General features: G+C 39.4%; 1 pseudogene; it reads left to right on the forward strand.

Annotated features, from left to right (window-relative positions):
• LOC127626550 (protein HID1-like) overlaps positions 1 to 17,253 on the forward strand; it is a 23,522-nt pseudogene continuing 6,269 nt past the window's right edge.

The following is a 17,253-nucleotide window of genomic DNA, read 5'->3' on the forward strand; positions in this document are numbered from 1 at the left end:
GATCACAGACAGGGTGAATCAACGCGATGGGGACTTCAGACTCCAAACTGCACTTTAGAAAAGCTGTGATACAGCTTACAACCAAAACACAGGTCAGGTTTATTTTATTTCACTTATGTGACGTTTTTATATATGTGTGTGGAAAATGTTTAATTCACTGTAAACTGTAACATATGGAAGACTGTTGCGCAAGTCCCACCTGATAACTTTATAAACTAATTTGGGGTATTTTAGCTTTCTATCTTAATTCATAGCTTGTCAAAAGAGCGTTCAAATGTTTGCATAGAAACTAAATATGTTTATGCATATATGTTAGCCTATTCATTTGAGACGAGAAAGCCTCAGGTATTGTTGAAGTCAGTGTTGGGTGAAATGCATTACTGTAATTAAATTACTTAATTAAGTAGGGGATTACTCTTCATTTTTTAATTACAGTTACTTCTGATGTAATTGTGTTAAATACTGTATAGATACTAGAACAATATATAAAACAATAGTGAATTTAAAATCTAAATTTAACGTCTAATATTAAAATGTATGTTTTCTAATTTAATGCCGCACCCATAAATTCTTTGGCCATTTCATGAATAATTTATTTGATTTTATATGATTTACTTGACATAATTAAAAGAACAGTTTCATGTCTATCCTTGTATTTTTAATCTAATTACTCTGTAAATGTAATTAGTAGTTAGTAATTAATTACTTTTTAGAGTAACTTACCCAACACTGTTTGAAGTATTTCTGTTAGTTTGTTTGTATTTTGTTTAAAAAGAAATTTTGCCCACTCTTTTCTGTTTTTTTCATGAGTTTAAAAGGTAAATGCTCACTTAATGTGGATCTATGATTAATTTCCCAAGTGAAAACATTGTTCTACATTGCAATATTTAAATAAAAATAATAATAATTCTGCCAAAACTCTTTTCTGTAACAAAGACAACTCATTGCAAAGGAAATAAAGTTAGCAGGTAATGTGGTTTATGCATGTACCTATAATATAATGTAAATAAGGCCACAATAGTAAATTAAGGTGACCAGATTTCTGAAATGAGAAAACGGGGACATTTCTAGTTCAGTGCTAAATGTGTCATTACAATGTCACGTTACTTATCTATGAATTAAAAAAGGGGGGGGTAATTAGGATGTTGTGTATTTTGACCATGGTGTAATATGATGAACTATGGTATATCATTCTCTGTTGAATATGTCTCATTAAAATTCTCATACTGAGCTAAAGTTGATACATTTTAATTGTCTTCTGTTACATATGAGTTCATTCTTTTCTACGCTGTATACAGTAGATGACACTGTGGCATAAAAGTGAACTAAACAAATATTTATAAACAATGATTGAATATAGGAACTGTTGCAGCTGATTTCACTGCACAGGGACACCTGCCTTTGGTCACACTCTTCTTTCTCTTTTCTAAAATTCCTTCTCTTCACATTCACCTTTACCTGGCGCTTTCCTAAAAGTAAGATGGTAGGCTGCCAACTTGCTTGCTGGCAAACTGGCAGAGGAATTTCAAAATAAATGAGCTCTCTTGACTACCATTTCCCTCAGCATCTCAACTGAAATCATATTAAACACTTCCACAATGTACTGTATTAGGGCCTGAAATTAATTTCTGGAGGGGGAATTACCCTCCTTAGATCCCTCATTTTGTTGGGTTTTTTCCATGACACAAACAATATTCAGTATTGAATAATAATAATAATAATAATAATAATAATAATAATAATAAATATAGCTGTAAGCAGCAATACCGGGTTCAAGCCAATTATTGGCACCAAAAGAAGCTTTTTGACATGTTTTTGGTTAGAGTCCAATGAACGGTGAATGAGGAGTTAGAAAAGTAAACTTTTAATCATAAAAACCCATTTATTTAAAAAAATAACTAAAAATAGCTAGTTCTTAGAATTTTTGTCATGCATGTGGCACTGTTCTGAAACTGGTGAGGTACTATCTGGGCATGATGGTTATCATGCAGGAAAGCATTCAAGAGTTATGAGCCAAAAGAGCAATTTTCTCCTGAGCAGTAGTGGGCAGTGTGGCAAAATGTTGCAGGTGACCTCAGGGCATAATGGTGATGACGCATACCAAGTTTCGTCCCAATCCCTCAAAGCGTTGCGGAGATACAGCCTCAAGTTAAAATTTACACGTTCTTCGTAAAATTAGTTGAACCGCCATTCAAAAATGGTATGGTTTATCAAAACTTTGTGAATCTCTTTTGGTCGTGAGTGCCTCTATTGGATGCAGGCCAATTTTTATGCAAATCAGACAAACGGCCTAGGGTAAATTAGAAAAAGTAGGTTTTTCAGAAAATTGTAAATAGCGGAAAACATTTTCATGACGTCATAGGGTGCAATCGGATCGTCTTTAGGCAAGGAATCAGAGGAAAAAATAATTTAGTTTCTAGGACTCTTAGTTCAAATGTTATTAACATAAACGTGAGTGCAAATTTGGGCAGTTGGTGGCACTAGAGAGTTTGAGGTAGAGATGCCAAATTTGCTTTTGTTAACAGATCAGACTGTCCTCTATCTGTTTTCCAAATTTCATAACTTTCCCGCAAGCAGTTCTATGGGCTACTAGACTCCAGAGCGGAATAAGAAGAATAATAGCTTGACCCCTAATTATATTACATTGTTTCACCCAACTGTTATAAGTTATCTCAAATAGAGCATATCACATGGACCTGTTTTTCTTAATTTTACCTTTTATTTTGATAAACTCTTATGCATTATGATGCTTCTTTACAGTCACTTCTTTCCCAGCAAGGCACAATGTAATCTATGCTGTAATGTGCTGACTTACATTTAACTTTGTTCTTTGCAAATACTTTATTATGTAAAATAAAAAATATATGTTGTTAATGTTGTATTCTTATTTTAAATGTATTATTTTTATATAATACATAACAATATAACTTCTTTATAACACAGCTAGTATGTGGCTCACGTTGAACGATGATGATGATGATGATGCTGGTCCAGTTCTTAATGGCAAAACAACTAATTAATAAAGGAAGGTGAATGACTTAAAGCTGCTTTAGCGAGGAGCCCCCTCTACTGGTTGAAATAAACACCACACAATTAACCTTGTTTGCCGGTGGGCTACAATAGCAGCTTTCATTTCATGTATTTTCACTTTGCGGACTGTTTTGAACATGCAGTAAAAACGAGACATTTTCGCAGACAGCTCTATCAAAAACCGGAACTGTCCTCGGAAAATGGGGACGGCTGGTCACATTATAGTAAATCAAAAGACACACATACAAATATATTTTGTAAAACATTTATACAACATACTTAGTATTTGTTCTGCTGCTTTTAATTTGTGCAAATGTAAAAACAAAATAGACATATTTTTCAGTGAAAAAATGAAATGACTCGCTTTTGAGAATTGTTTTAATTGTATAAAAACTTGCAAGTAAAAAATCATAATGGGTCCCACAATTCACCTGTGTGGTTTCGCAGCCCGTGGAGGCGACTGATGAAGTGTTCTGGGATCAGTTTTGGGCTGACATCGACTTGACCACACAGGATTTTTTTGCTCTGGTTCCTGCCGCTGAGATCCGCGCTGTAAGGGAGGAATCACCTTCCAATCTGGCAACCCTCTGCTATAAGGTACAGTATCCCATCTGTGCTTACTGTACATTTAGCAGTTTGCCATTGTAGAAAACCCTTATTGACAGGCGTCTCCCATCATTGACTTTTATTTACTGCAATCAAAAGTGCATGTGCATGAAGTGAGTCGTTGTGTTTGTTTGTGTTTTGCAGGCGGTGGAGAGACTTGTATTGAACGCAGACTCCGGCTGTGTGTGTGAGAGAGACAGACAGATCGTACTGAGCTGTACTCGTCTGTTGACGCGGATTCTGCCATACATTTTTGAAGATCCGGACTGGCATGGATTCTTCTGGTCTACTGTACCCAGAGCGGGCAAGAGTGAGGTGAGAATTACACTGAAAATGTATCCAAAATAAACCTATTCACCAAATTGATTTAGTTTGAATGAAATATACACAGATATATGGATAGATTGATTGTAGATTGCACACATTGCCAGAACCACACTGGCAAACATGAATTGTGCAAACAGGGTTTTAATATACACAGTGCGATATGAGGTTTTGTTTAAAACACTAGCTGTGTGTGTGTGTGTGTGTGTGTGTGTGTGTGTGTGTGTGTGTGTGAGAGAGAGAGAGAGAGAGAGAGAGAGAGAGGGAGAGAGGGATTGTTCTTGAGTGTATTTTTGTGGTCTCCTGTTACCAGTCCTGAACACTGTTCTGATTGTGTCTGTCTTGAAGAAAGATGGTGTATTAAATATCCAGTGATTAAAGAGAGCCAGAAGTGTGATGAAAGTATCGTTGATGTAATTTGGTTTAAAACTCCTCAGAAAGCCAATTGAAGTATCTACCGGAAGTATTTTGACAGATTAAAATCCTTGTGTGGGTTTGTTTACATCTGAATTTTTTCCAGTTGGAGTGTTAACAGTCTTGGCCCATTTGAACGTTCCGTCAATGACTACGTTTACATGGACACCAGAAAGCGGCTTATTGCGAGAAAGTAGCCTTTCCATTTTCATTGTTATGCAGTGCGTATCTTAACACCTTTTACATTATTTTTTATTATTCTCAGGTTAGGTCAAGTAGCTCGAATCTTGCCTAAATTATAATCATTCTAAAAAAATATTACAACCTGGACAGAAGACCCCTTTGTGGTATGCTCTTTGCACACAATCTGAAAACATCAATAGTCAAAGCCTCAGTGGGCAAATTTCTTTTACTCACTCAAATGTAATTTATAAGTTATAATTTATATTCTAGCAGTCAAAATGTTCTAGGTAAATACAAAGTAAAAAAATAAAGTACAAAAATAAAAAAGGCAATATCAGCAAGGCATCTAGTGTCGGAGATAAGTCTAAACCGTATCTGAAGTTCATTTCAATGCATCAGTCTTTTATAGCCAAATTGGCCATCTCCCGAATCTGGACATTCACAGGTAATTCCCCAATGCAACCGTCTCCAAAATCCTTATCTTCTTGACTTTGAATTCAACTCTGTGCAGCCATCTTCTTGAACCTGGATCATAAATCTACAGTAACTCAATTAAGAAGGTAAGGAGGAAGCTGGGACCGGCTTGACAAACACATAGACATTAAGGGTGTGTTCACACTTGGCAGGTTTGGTTCGATTAAAACGAACTCTGGTGCGATCGCTCTGTTAGTGCGGTTCATTTGAACAAGTGTGAACACTGGCATCCGAACCTTGTCGTGCACCAAACAAGCAGACCGAGACCACCTGAATAGTGTCTCAGTCCACTTCCAAATGAACTCTGGTGCGGTTCGATTGATATATGAACGCAACATGGACCAAAGATGTCTAAACGGACCAAAAACAGGAAGTAATTTGCCTAATACTGACCTCAAGCATACCTGGTTCTTCTAATCATAGGAACTATGTTGCCCATTACAGTTCGGGACAGGCGTCGGAACCGCCCTCCAGCTGTCCCTGCAGCATATCTTTGTTTGTTCTCAGCTGGTAAAAATACAACCATATATACATGTTTTGGATGTTCGGCAAGTTCCGTCATTGGCAAAATATACATCATAAAAGCTGTCAAATCAGATTGTGAATTTTTCCTGATGCCTTTTGTTTCGAGTCTTTTAGTTCTGTGTTAAAATGTATAATTTTCTTTTTCGGTCCAGACCAAGAGAACCGGACTACAAGTGTAAACACACCCTTAATGACACTTTTCAGCATTTAAAGAAACAAAAACACGCACTGCTTTTCAGCCAGCTGCGTCAAATCATAAAGACAATCAAACTCGCAGACAAACTTTGTACTCCTCTCTCTTGTCTGCCGCTGTCTCTTCTACTTAAATACTCACGCTGGTGTTCGCCACTTAACTTCCCGGCCTCGCACAGCCCATACAGCACTCGGCTCCACCCTGCTCACCACATACCCCCATTGCCAAACTCCTCCTATTGACCAAGCCCCCCCCCCCCCCTTTTTTTTCCAGGGAGGGACCATCAGCGGGTCACAGCAGTCTCCGGATCCGACCTGTGCATGCCTGGGAGGGGAAGCTGGGTGAAAGAGAGGAGAAAGGGAAGTGGGAGGTGGGAATAACAAAAGGGAGAGAGAAAGCAGAGAGAGGAGAGAGAGATGGGCTCGCCAGCCCCGGACACACCGTCAACTGTCCCTCAGCTCGCTGTCGTGCTTCAGTCGGCATGACAAACCTGTTAGAACTCTGTTCTGTGTTTACATGGCCACATTAAGCCGCGTTCTCCAGAAGAAACCTAGGTGTGTTTTATACCGCTTTCTCGTAATCCCTTAAACGGCATAAGGAAATCGGAGTTCTCATTTACAGGACGTTTCAGAACGCCGCTTTGCTCTCTCAAGTGCATGTAAATGTGGTCGGTGTAAGTCAATGTGGTTTTTCATATGTTTGATAGTCCACTGTGCAAAAACCATCATTCTGATAAGTTAGAAAAGTCATAGCATCCCGAGAAGGTCTGTGCCAAGTTTGGTGGATGCAGCTTGATAGCTCTAGGAGGAGTTAGAATTGATCCTTTTGGTCTGTAGAATAACAGTGTGTTGGATTTGTCAGGCCACCATAATGACCGTTTTCGAACTGTTTTCTTCATCTGCCATTGGTCAAACAAACAGATAGTCCCGCCCCAAACTCGCATTGGTTGTGCCAATATTGCTTTATCGGTCTGGTCAGGACGTTCAAACAGAGCAATGTTTTTTATAAAGCGCCCATCATAGATTTCACACTTTTCAGGAAATCAACCTATAAGTGGATTACTTTTAGATATATTTGCATATTAAACTGGTACTTTAATTAAGAGAATAACACATTTAACCTTTTAAGAGAGTGTCAAATTAATTTTTGTTTATGTTGGCACAGGATGAAAGTGATGATGAATCCACACGGCCATTGGCGGAGTCTCTGCTCACAGCTATAGCTGATCTGCTGTTCTGTCCAGATTTCACCATAGAGAGTCACTACAAGACCAGTTCGGTAACCATCTCTCGCTCTCATTCTATTCTTCTCCATCCCTCCGAGTCTTTCAGTGCTAAGCTGTTAGCATAACATCGGGTCCGTATTGTTATCCACTGTTTAACAGAATGGTAGCACATTCAAATAACGGCACAGCATTCCAGTGACTGCATAATAAAAACGACATTGTTTTATCAGCATGATGCTAAAGCCAGTTGAGCTATAGGAACTGAATTTATGTCTGGCCAATAATGAAAAGTACTGATTATTTCACAGATATGCAGGCCATTTCACACCAAACGCGACATGATTACGAGAGGCGAATCGACGGCGAATGGCACTTTCCCATATAATGCGAAGAGATTGTTCGCCGTTAGCACGTTCAGGCCTTTACAATCGGTGGTGGTATTCGACAAGCAAAGCACTTTCGAGACATTTCATTTCACCTGTTGGACAAGTTGACTAACAGTGTTATCATGAATACACAGTATGAGTGATGATTAGAAAGAATCGGGTGTTTAAAATATTATTAACGGTTTAAACATGTTATCATTTAGAACCATATTAATTGTCACTGTCACACATACTGTATATTCATGTGTTAAGTGTGTTTGTTTAAAATCACTGTGTAATGCATACTCACAATGACTGTTAAAACAAATATTTGACTATTTTATTGCAAAAAAGCTTTGCTTTGCCGCTGCGCGATTCAACGAGAATGGCTCATTAGGGATCCATTGTTTCAATTCAAAATGTTGATCACGGCGAGAAATTGCGGCGAAAATTTGCTTATGGTGTATAAAGGCCTATTATGCTACCATTCCAAAGTTTTAGAACACCAAGACATTTTTGTTCTGAAAAGAAATTGATCTAGAATTCTAATCTAAAATTACAATAAAGACATTCATAATGCTACAAATGACAAATTTCAATTTAAATGAATGCTGTGTCCTTCAAACTTACTGTTCATCCAAGAATCTGTGCAAGTGTCCGGCATATACTGTTCATTGAAGCTGCCAGTTTAGGAACTGTGAGGAGTCAGTTTCTCAAAATAGTCACTCTGATGTACTTGTCCCCTTGTTGTGCATCTTGGCTGCCCATCTCTCTCTTCTCTCTCTCTCTCTCTCTCTCTCTCTCTCTCTGTCCTGGTTCGGTCCAGTTTGGTTTCTTCTTTAGACGGCAGTGGTGCATGGAATAGCCTTCATCTCTCAAAAGAACAGTAGAGTGTATTGAGAAGTTTCTTCATGATTTTTTAAAGCCAAAATTTAATTTGTGTAAAGTGAGATTCAAGTACTCAATACTCAAAACCGTTTTCAACTGTTGTAATAATAAAAAGCAGTTTCTTGGGTACCAGATTAGCACATTCAAATAATTTTGCTAAAGTTTAGGTGGCATGGTATATTCTTAGTAGACTGGAGAAAAGACTGGTAAAAAAATTTATTTAAAAATACCCTATATGGACAAAAGTATTGGGACACCTACACATTACACCAACAGGAGCTTTTATGACATCCCATTCTAAATTCATAGGCATTAATATCGAGTTGGTCCCCCCTTTCCAGCTGTAACAGCTTCCACTCTTCTGGGATGGCTTCCTACAATATTTTGGAGTGTGTCTGTTGGAATTTTTGCCCATTCTTCCAGAAGAGCATTTGTGAGGTCAGACACTGATGTTGGACAAGAGGGCCTGGCTCGCAATCTCCAGTCTAGTTCATCCCAAATGTGTTAGATAGGGTTGAGGTCAGTTCTTCTACACCAAACTCATCTAACCGTGCCTTTATGGACCTTACTATGTGCACTGGGGCACAGTCATGCTGGAACAGAAAAAGGGCATTCCCCAAACTGTTTCCACAAAGTTGGAAGCATAGATGTCTTGGTAAGCTGAGCACTAACATTTCCCTTCAGTGGAACTAAGGGGCCTAGGCCAATCCCAGAAAAACAAACCCGTAGCATTATCCCTCCTCCACCAAACTTTAAAGTTGGCACATTGCAGTCAGGCAGGAAACGTTCTCCTGGCATTCGCCAAACCCAGAGTCGTCCATCAGACTGCCAGATAGAGAAGTGTGATTCGTCACTCCACAGAACAAGTTTCCACTGCACCAGAGTCCAGTGCTGGCGTGCTTTAAGGGTGGCTGTGGCTCAGTTGGTAGAGCGGGTCGGACACTAATCGCAGGGTTGGTGGTTCGAATCCTGGCCCACACGACTCCACATGCCGAAGTGTCCTTGGGCAAGACACTGAACCCCAAGTTGCTCCCAATGGCAGGCTAGCACCTTGCATAGCAGCTCTGCCGCCATTGGTGTGTGAATGTGTGTGTGAATGGGTGAATGAGTCACAGTGTAAAGTGCTTTGAATACCGTTAAGGTTAAAAAGGCGCTATATAAGTGCAGACCATTTACCATTTACACCACTCCATACGACGCTTGGCATTGTGCTTGGTGATGTAATGCTTGCATACTGCTGCTCGACCATGGAAACCCATGGTGTGGGTTAATGTTAATGCCAGAGGAGGTCTGGAACTCTGCAGTTATTGATTCAGCAGAGCGTTGGCGGCTTTTACACACTATGCGCCTCAGCAATCGGTGACCCCGTGCTGTAATTTTACGTGTTGCTGTTGATCCTAAATGCTTCCACTTTGCAATAATACCACTTACAGTTGATCGTGGTATATCAAGGAGGGAATACATTTCACGGACTAACTTGTTGCAACGGTGGCATCCTATTACATTATCATGCTCAAATTCAGTGAGCTCTTTAGAACGACCCATTCATTCACAAATGTTTGTAAAGGCAGACTGCATGGCTAGGAGCTTGATTTTTATACACCTGTGGCAATGGGACTGAATGAAACACCTGGATTCAATGATTAAGAGGTGTGGCCCAATACTTTTGTCCATATAGGGTTAATAAAAAAATCCAACAACGCAAGGAAACCATATTTACATGAGATTTCAAATCATCAAATTATTCTCTACTTTTGACATCAAAATGTAAACAATCATGAGCACTACACTTGCTCACATTGGATAAGAACACCGGTAAAGTTGTTTACATGCAATGCAAAATCAGGTTAATGGGCAAAACTCTGTGCCGATTGATTTAAGACCTCACCATAAAAGGAAAACCATTTAAGGCGTTTACATGACCTAATAGTGTAATCTGTGTAAGCTTGTGCATGTCATTTGTTGACATTTATGACTTTGTCATATTCCAGTAATTTGTCTGATTTTGTCCAGGATTGCGCTGGTGATATTCAGTCCATAGACAGCTGTGAGTTCATCTGGGAAGCTGGAGTTGGATTTGCTCAGTCTCTGCCTCTTAACCACACCCACGACTCCAACAGGTCAGAGCTCCGCCCTGTTCGCACTGCAATGTGCCTCTTTACATCACTTACTTATACATCCATACTTTGCTGTCTCTCTTTCAGGCTGGAGTTGTTGAAGCTGTTATTGACTTGTTTCTCTGAAGACATGTACGAGAATCCATCTGACACACACACGCTCAACCCTTGGGTCTCGTTCTTTTGCTCTAGAGAAAATAGGTAACCACATTGGTGGTTGACTCGCCCTTAATCAAAATCATATATGACCCATTTGTTAAAACAATGCAGCATAAATATTACATTTTTGGGTGAACTATTCCTTTACATTTTCTTTGTCTCTCACAGACATGCTTTGTCACAGACATGCTCTTCACCTCTCTTCTTAACGTGGTGTGCGTGTATGATCCAGTTGGCTACGGTATCCCGTACAATCACCTGATGTTTTCTGACCAGCGGGGGGTGTTAGCAGAGCTGGCGCTGCAGACACTGATCGTTTCATTGGAGCAAGAGCTCGTCGACTCGAACGCAAACATCAGCTCGAACCCAAGCACAAATACAGACACCAGCTCTGCTGAGGGAAGAGAGGTACCTCATGTAGATATACTTGAATTACTACATGTAGCCATGCCCAAAAATGCTCTCTAGCTAGGCAGCTCACTAGGCTTTGGAACGGACCTTGTGTAAGTTCAGTCTCAATGATGATGTTCATGTGCGTTACAGGCCACAGAAGTTGAAAACCTGTTTGTAAACTACCTGTTCCGAATTCATAGAGAAGAGGTGAGAAAAACCCTGCTATAAACATACATACACACCCTCGACCCCACCTAGACAAAGAGTACCACTACCCTGTGGTCAAAAACCCCACTTGTATACTTCACAACCAACCCCCAAAACACACAACACACACACCTTCAAACTCATGCACACACACACACAAACAGTGGTGTGTAATGACCTTTAAATGACCTGTTAATGATCTGTATTCTCATATATAACATTACAGTTATAAATATGATATGATGCATTAAATATTATTTTGGGTGGTTTTTGTTCTTGTCTGTAGGATTTTCTGTACATCTTGCGGGGTATCAGTCGACTGCTCAATAATCCTCTGACGCAGACGTATCTGCCTCATTCCTGCAAGAAGATCCAGTTTCACCAAGAGCTGCTGGTGCTCTTCTGGAAGCTCTGTGACCTCAACAAGGTGCCTGAAAACACACGTGCATACACATGTTTAGTTTACATCTATTGTTTGCATGCACATTAACCATTATAACCATTCTTTTACATTTAGCAGTATTTTAAATTCAGCTCTTGTGCGTTTAGTAACTGCATATGTGTATGTGTTTTGTTCAGACTTTGATGTTTCTTCATCTGTGTTTCAGAAGTTCTTGTTCTACGTGTTGAAGAGCAGCGATGTGCTGGAGATTCTGGTGCCGATTCTGTTCTATCTGAACGACGCCCGAGCCAATCAGTGTGAGTGACTGGAGCATTAATTGTTCAGTCATATAATCTTTATATCCATTTCTGGAATTATTATTTATTTTATTTTTTTTGTATTATTACAATTTTGTAAATAAAATCAGGAGTATGTGTTTTAAGTGTTGACATATAACATGGATATGAACGTAAAAATAAAAAATATTTTAATTTATTTCTTTAAAGGAACAATTTTAGAAAAAAATGCGAATTGAGATTTCAGGAAACGTGTATATTTTAGCAGCTGGAACTAGTCATGGTTTAGTTTTTAAACTAAATTTATGCACAAGGGGTGCCTCATAATTTTTTGGATTTTAACCATTGAAATGTTTGTTTACATAATACCACTTTAGTTTTTTTTATACACACACACAAATTTCTCAATACACGCATACAAAACACTCTGACATCCATACTAACACACACACACACACACACTCACACAATTTCAGCTGCATCATTTATTCAGTTGTGCTGCAGTGATCTATAATACAGCAGACAGAAAATAGGGGGAAAGCTTGTATTTGCTCCATAGGCTGAACATGAGAAAATGGCGCCATCTGGTGGAAAATATAAAAAATGTCAATTTTGAACCCAGCGCTCTGGAGTGAAAGCATAACACCATAGAATTCATGAAGGTCCTGAGAAGGTCCTGAGTGTAACTATTTTGTGCACACAGTGTGTTATAGATGTATTATAGGAACTGAGGTTGAAATATCAAAATTCCCCAAAAATACACACCTTTGGCAAAATGTATGCTGATGGCATTAACACAGACAAAATGGTCAAAAAAACAAAAATTCAAAAGACAAAAATATCCTGAAAGTTGCACAAGGGTTAGTTACATTCCATATGGTTTGTCGATTATAATATAAATATACAAGGACTAGACAAATGTTGTATAAAGTGTTTTTCACACTGCACTAAGCCTGGGTAAAAGTTTTTTAAAATCCCGCTTTTTAACCCCCAGTTAAAGCAACGTTTTAAAAGCAGGGGTCGCGTGTAAAAAAGCAAAAATCGAGGTTAAAGTGACACACTTACAATGGAAGTGAATGGGGCAATTTTAGGAGGGTTTAACGCAGAAATTTGACAATTATGATTTTGTAAAATCACTTGCATTAATGTGTGTATTATTTGAGCTGTAAAGTTATTTAGATAGCCTTATTTACTGTCGTATTTGGGTTTACGACATCATGTCAGCATTGCAATGAAATTGTAAAATTGAATATAGCTTTACACAGATGCGGTTAGTAACTGATTTTATCACTAAAACAATGTTAACACACATATTGTTTACATCATGTGACTATACTTTTGAAACAGCGAGTATTTACAGATTAGCCCCATTGACTTCCATTGAAAGTGACCCTGTTAAATTCATGGGCCATTTTTGTGGGTGTGGCTAATCATGTGTCTCATTAACTGTGTGTGTGTGTGTGTGTGTGTGTGTGTGTGTGTGTGTGTGTGTGTGTGTGTGTGTGTGTGTGTGTTTACAGCACGTGTGGGACTGTTGCATATCAGCGTGTTTATCTTGTTGCTGCTTAGTGGAGAGAGGAATTTCGGGGTGCGTCTGAATAAGCCGTATACTGTGCGTGTGCCAATGGACATCGCAGTGTTTGCTGGGACTCACGCTGACCTGCTGATAGTGGTGAGACACACATACACAAACATCTGGTTTGACTTCTGTTTTGCTAATAAATCTATCATTGCCAGTAAGATTTGACAAAGTGACGTTTCAGGATTAATGGGAGAGTTCGCTAGCCCTCGTGTGGTCTCAAACCTGTATAACTTTTCTTTCTTCCATTGAACACAAAAAGAGATTTTAGAGAAGTTTTGTGCTGCTCTTTTCCATGCAATAAAAGCGCACCAAAATGGACAAAAAATAGTAATGCATCTTCATGTGGCATATTCGAATATTCACAAATAAGACTTGATATAAAACTGTGTACCCCGCGACCCTGTACACAGGATAAGCGGTTGACGATGGATGGATGGATGGATAAAACTGTGTAGGGGAAGAATTGAAAAGAATAACTGCTTAAAAACATGTCCCCTGAAATATGCTGCAGACGTGTTTATTTGATTGACAGGTTTTCCATAAGATAATCACCAGTGGACATCAGCGACTGCAGCCCCTTTATGACTGTCTGCTCACTATCATAGTCAACGGTGAGTGAGTTTGTTTTGCTTCATTGTTCCAGAGAAAAGAGTTTTCGCTTGTTGATCTTCACTATTGTTTTTGCAGTGTCTCCTTACTTGAAGAGTCTTTCTATGGTAGCCGCCAGCAAACTGCTACACCTGCTGGAAGTGTTCTCCAACACCTGGTTTCTATTCTGCTCGCCAGCGAACCATCACCTGGTTTTCTTTTTGCTAGAAGTTTTTAACAACATCATTCAGTACCAGTTTGATGGCAAGTGTCGTAACCATATCATCAATTTCTGCATCTTCTCTCTGAGCAACGATACAGATGTATTTCTAAATGGATCTCTCTCTCTCTCTCTCTCTCTCTCTCTCTCTCTATCACTCAGGTAACTTTAATTTGGTGTACGGCATCATCCGCAAGCGCAGCCTCTTTCACCAGCTGGCTAACCTGCCGACTGACATCAGCTCGATACAGAAAGCCCTGCAGAGAAAGACCCGGAGCAACAGCACTCATAATGCTGCCTTTATGGAGATGAACATCCCCTATAGCGCCACCTCCAGTGAGGGACCATATAAAACCACACTGGTCCAGACGGGCACTCTGAATGCAAGCTTAAAGGCGACTCCATGTAACTCACTTTCTCTGTCTCTCTCTCACACACACACACACACACACACACACACACACGCAGCATTTACCTATTTACACAACTGTTTCATTAATGTTCTTTCCATTTTTCTGATGCATTTTGAAGAATTTTGAATCTGTGTTTTTATGCAAGTGTGATGGATGCGTCCGCTTCTGAGACCGTCAATCCGCGCATCTTATCACGTGACTCGTTGTGTTATGACACCGTGGAGACTCACAGCATGTGGAGGCTCATGCTACTCTCCACGATCCACACACAACTCACCACACGCCCCATTGAGAGCGAGAACCACTTAATCTACCCTCCCTAGCAACCGGGCCAATTTGCTTAGGAGACCTGGCTGGAGTCACTCAGCACGCCCTGGGATTCGAACTCGCGACTCCAGCGGTGATAGTCGGCGTCAATACTCGCTGAGCGACCCAGGCCCCCTGGAATAATGTACATTAAGATTAACAGGTATATTTAAGCAGTATCACACGAGCAAGGGTACTGTAGGGCCCTACATCAGCACGGCTGTGATTCAGCCACAGGTCAGGGGTTTTCAAACGTATCACCTATTAGGACCCCCGAATATGATGATTCCCTTGCCACGGACCCTTCGGCAGTCATTAATGTTCATGTGTAAAGACACATTTATATAATTTATATAAAGACATAGTTGTTAAATAAAATTATTGAATAACTGGATTTATATTGTCATTGTACTAAAGCCAAAATAAATCATAAAAAAACATAATCTGAAAAATACTATTATTAGAACTGTTAGATGTCAACTATAAACCTGAAGAGATTTTTTTTTCAATTCTATTGAAATCTATTTTTAGTCCTTAGACAACAGAATGAAATGGCAATGATTTCAATTTTCTTAAATGTTTTTCTGCGGTCCACTTAGCACCCCCTTGTGGCCCCCTGGGGGTCCCTGGACCCCAATTTGAAAACCCCTGCCATAGGTAATGATGCCAGCCATGATGATTTAGGTCCATTCAGCATGATTGCAAATGTGAGATTGCTTATATAAAACCATTCAATAAACAAGGAGGGAAAAAAAGAACAAAAACATTGAACTACTTTCTTACCCCATGGATCAGAATCTGCCGTTGTGTGTGTGTGTCACTCCTCCGCCATGTTGAATGTTTACATCTGAATTCAGTTCCCAATGCGGAAACTCCGGTAGGTAAGCACCTCGAGTATGTGTGATCGCCTGTTGTGTCTCTCAGCTGTGATGAGCCTTAATGCTGAAGCTGTATTTCCCAGTTTTGATGTAGTAGTATCTGAGCGCTCATGGATTGAGAGGCAATTGCCGATGACTTAAAAGAAACCGCTCGCTGACTGGCAGCGCTGACTCAAATGAGCATCAGTTCAACTCACTCATAACTCACAAAAATGGTCTTTTGTCACCACCTGCTGGCTAAAATCTTTAATGCCACAGGGAAAATTTTAAATACACATATCTGGCTCTTTTACACATCTGCGCTGCTCTTGTACTTTAGTTTAGAATGCCACAAACACAAGCGGATTGATACACCGAGTGAAGCGTCTGTCCTGAGACATCAGCACTCAAGGAATGTCTCTCATCCAATCAGATTCGAGGATCAGAGCTAACTGTTTTATATTATAAAACATGATGCATAATAATATAAAAAATTATATAAAGAAAGCACTGGCTCATGGTCTCTTCTGTATTGAATTATTGAATATTTGGATTGAATTCAGGGTTTCTTGTGCAAAGAAAAAAGCACCGTTACAGGAATACTGTATTATTTATCCTTGCAATAAAAAAGCAGTAAAGGTTCTGCAGTTCGCTTGTCTACACTTGCAGTAAAATATTGCATGCAAGTCTTTTTATGGGATATTTTACAACAAGCTTAGTGCAAACGAATTGTAGAACCTTGCTGCCATTTGTAATGCCAGGATAATATAACAGGCATAGTGATATATATATATATATATATATTAAATTATGTTCATTAAGACAAAACACCAGATTTAGTGTAAAATTTGAGCTATCAGCACAATACATACATATTCTAAAAAGAATGAATGTGTTAACAGCATATTATTTATATGCATTGAATTTAGTGTTTTAGTGCATGAAATGAGCACAAGAGCACACTCCAGAGTCTTTATACTACAGGACATGCACATATATTATAAGCAGACCTTCTAAAACCGACCTGGTTTATGTTTGCAGTACAAATGGTTCGTGAACTGAACGTATCAACTGCACATCCATTACTGGTGTTTGCCAGGTGATTAGAATGATTAACGTGCTGGATTTTTCATCGCAGTCCGAAGAAAAACCTTTTGAATTGTCGCCAGACGATTTGTCGGACCCGGTGTGTATAACGCCATAGGAATGCATTGTTCCAATTCAAAGCTCAATGTTCAAAATTAACATTCAGACCGAAAAAACGTACTTGAGGTGATTTGGTCTTCAGTCTTTGAGTGTTGACAACCTTAAGTAGTTACATTTACATTTATGCATTTGGCAGACGCTTTTATCCAAAGCGACTTACAGAGCACTTATTACAGGGACAATCCCCCCGGAGCAACCCGGAGTTAAGTGTCTTACTCAAGGACACAATGGTGGTGGCCATGGGGATCAAACCAGCAACCTTCTGATTACCAGTTATGTGCTTTAGCCCACTACACCACC

The sequence above is a fragment of the Xyrauchen texanus genome, chromosome 33 (assembly GCF_025860055.1).
Source record: "Xyrauchen texanus isolate HMW12.3.18 chromosome 33, RBS_HiC_50CHRs, whole genome shotgun sequence".
NCBI classification, from domain to species: Eukaryota; Metazoa; Chordata; class Actinopteri; order Cypriniformes; family Catostomidae; genus Xyrauchen; species Xyrauchen texanus.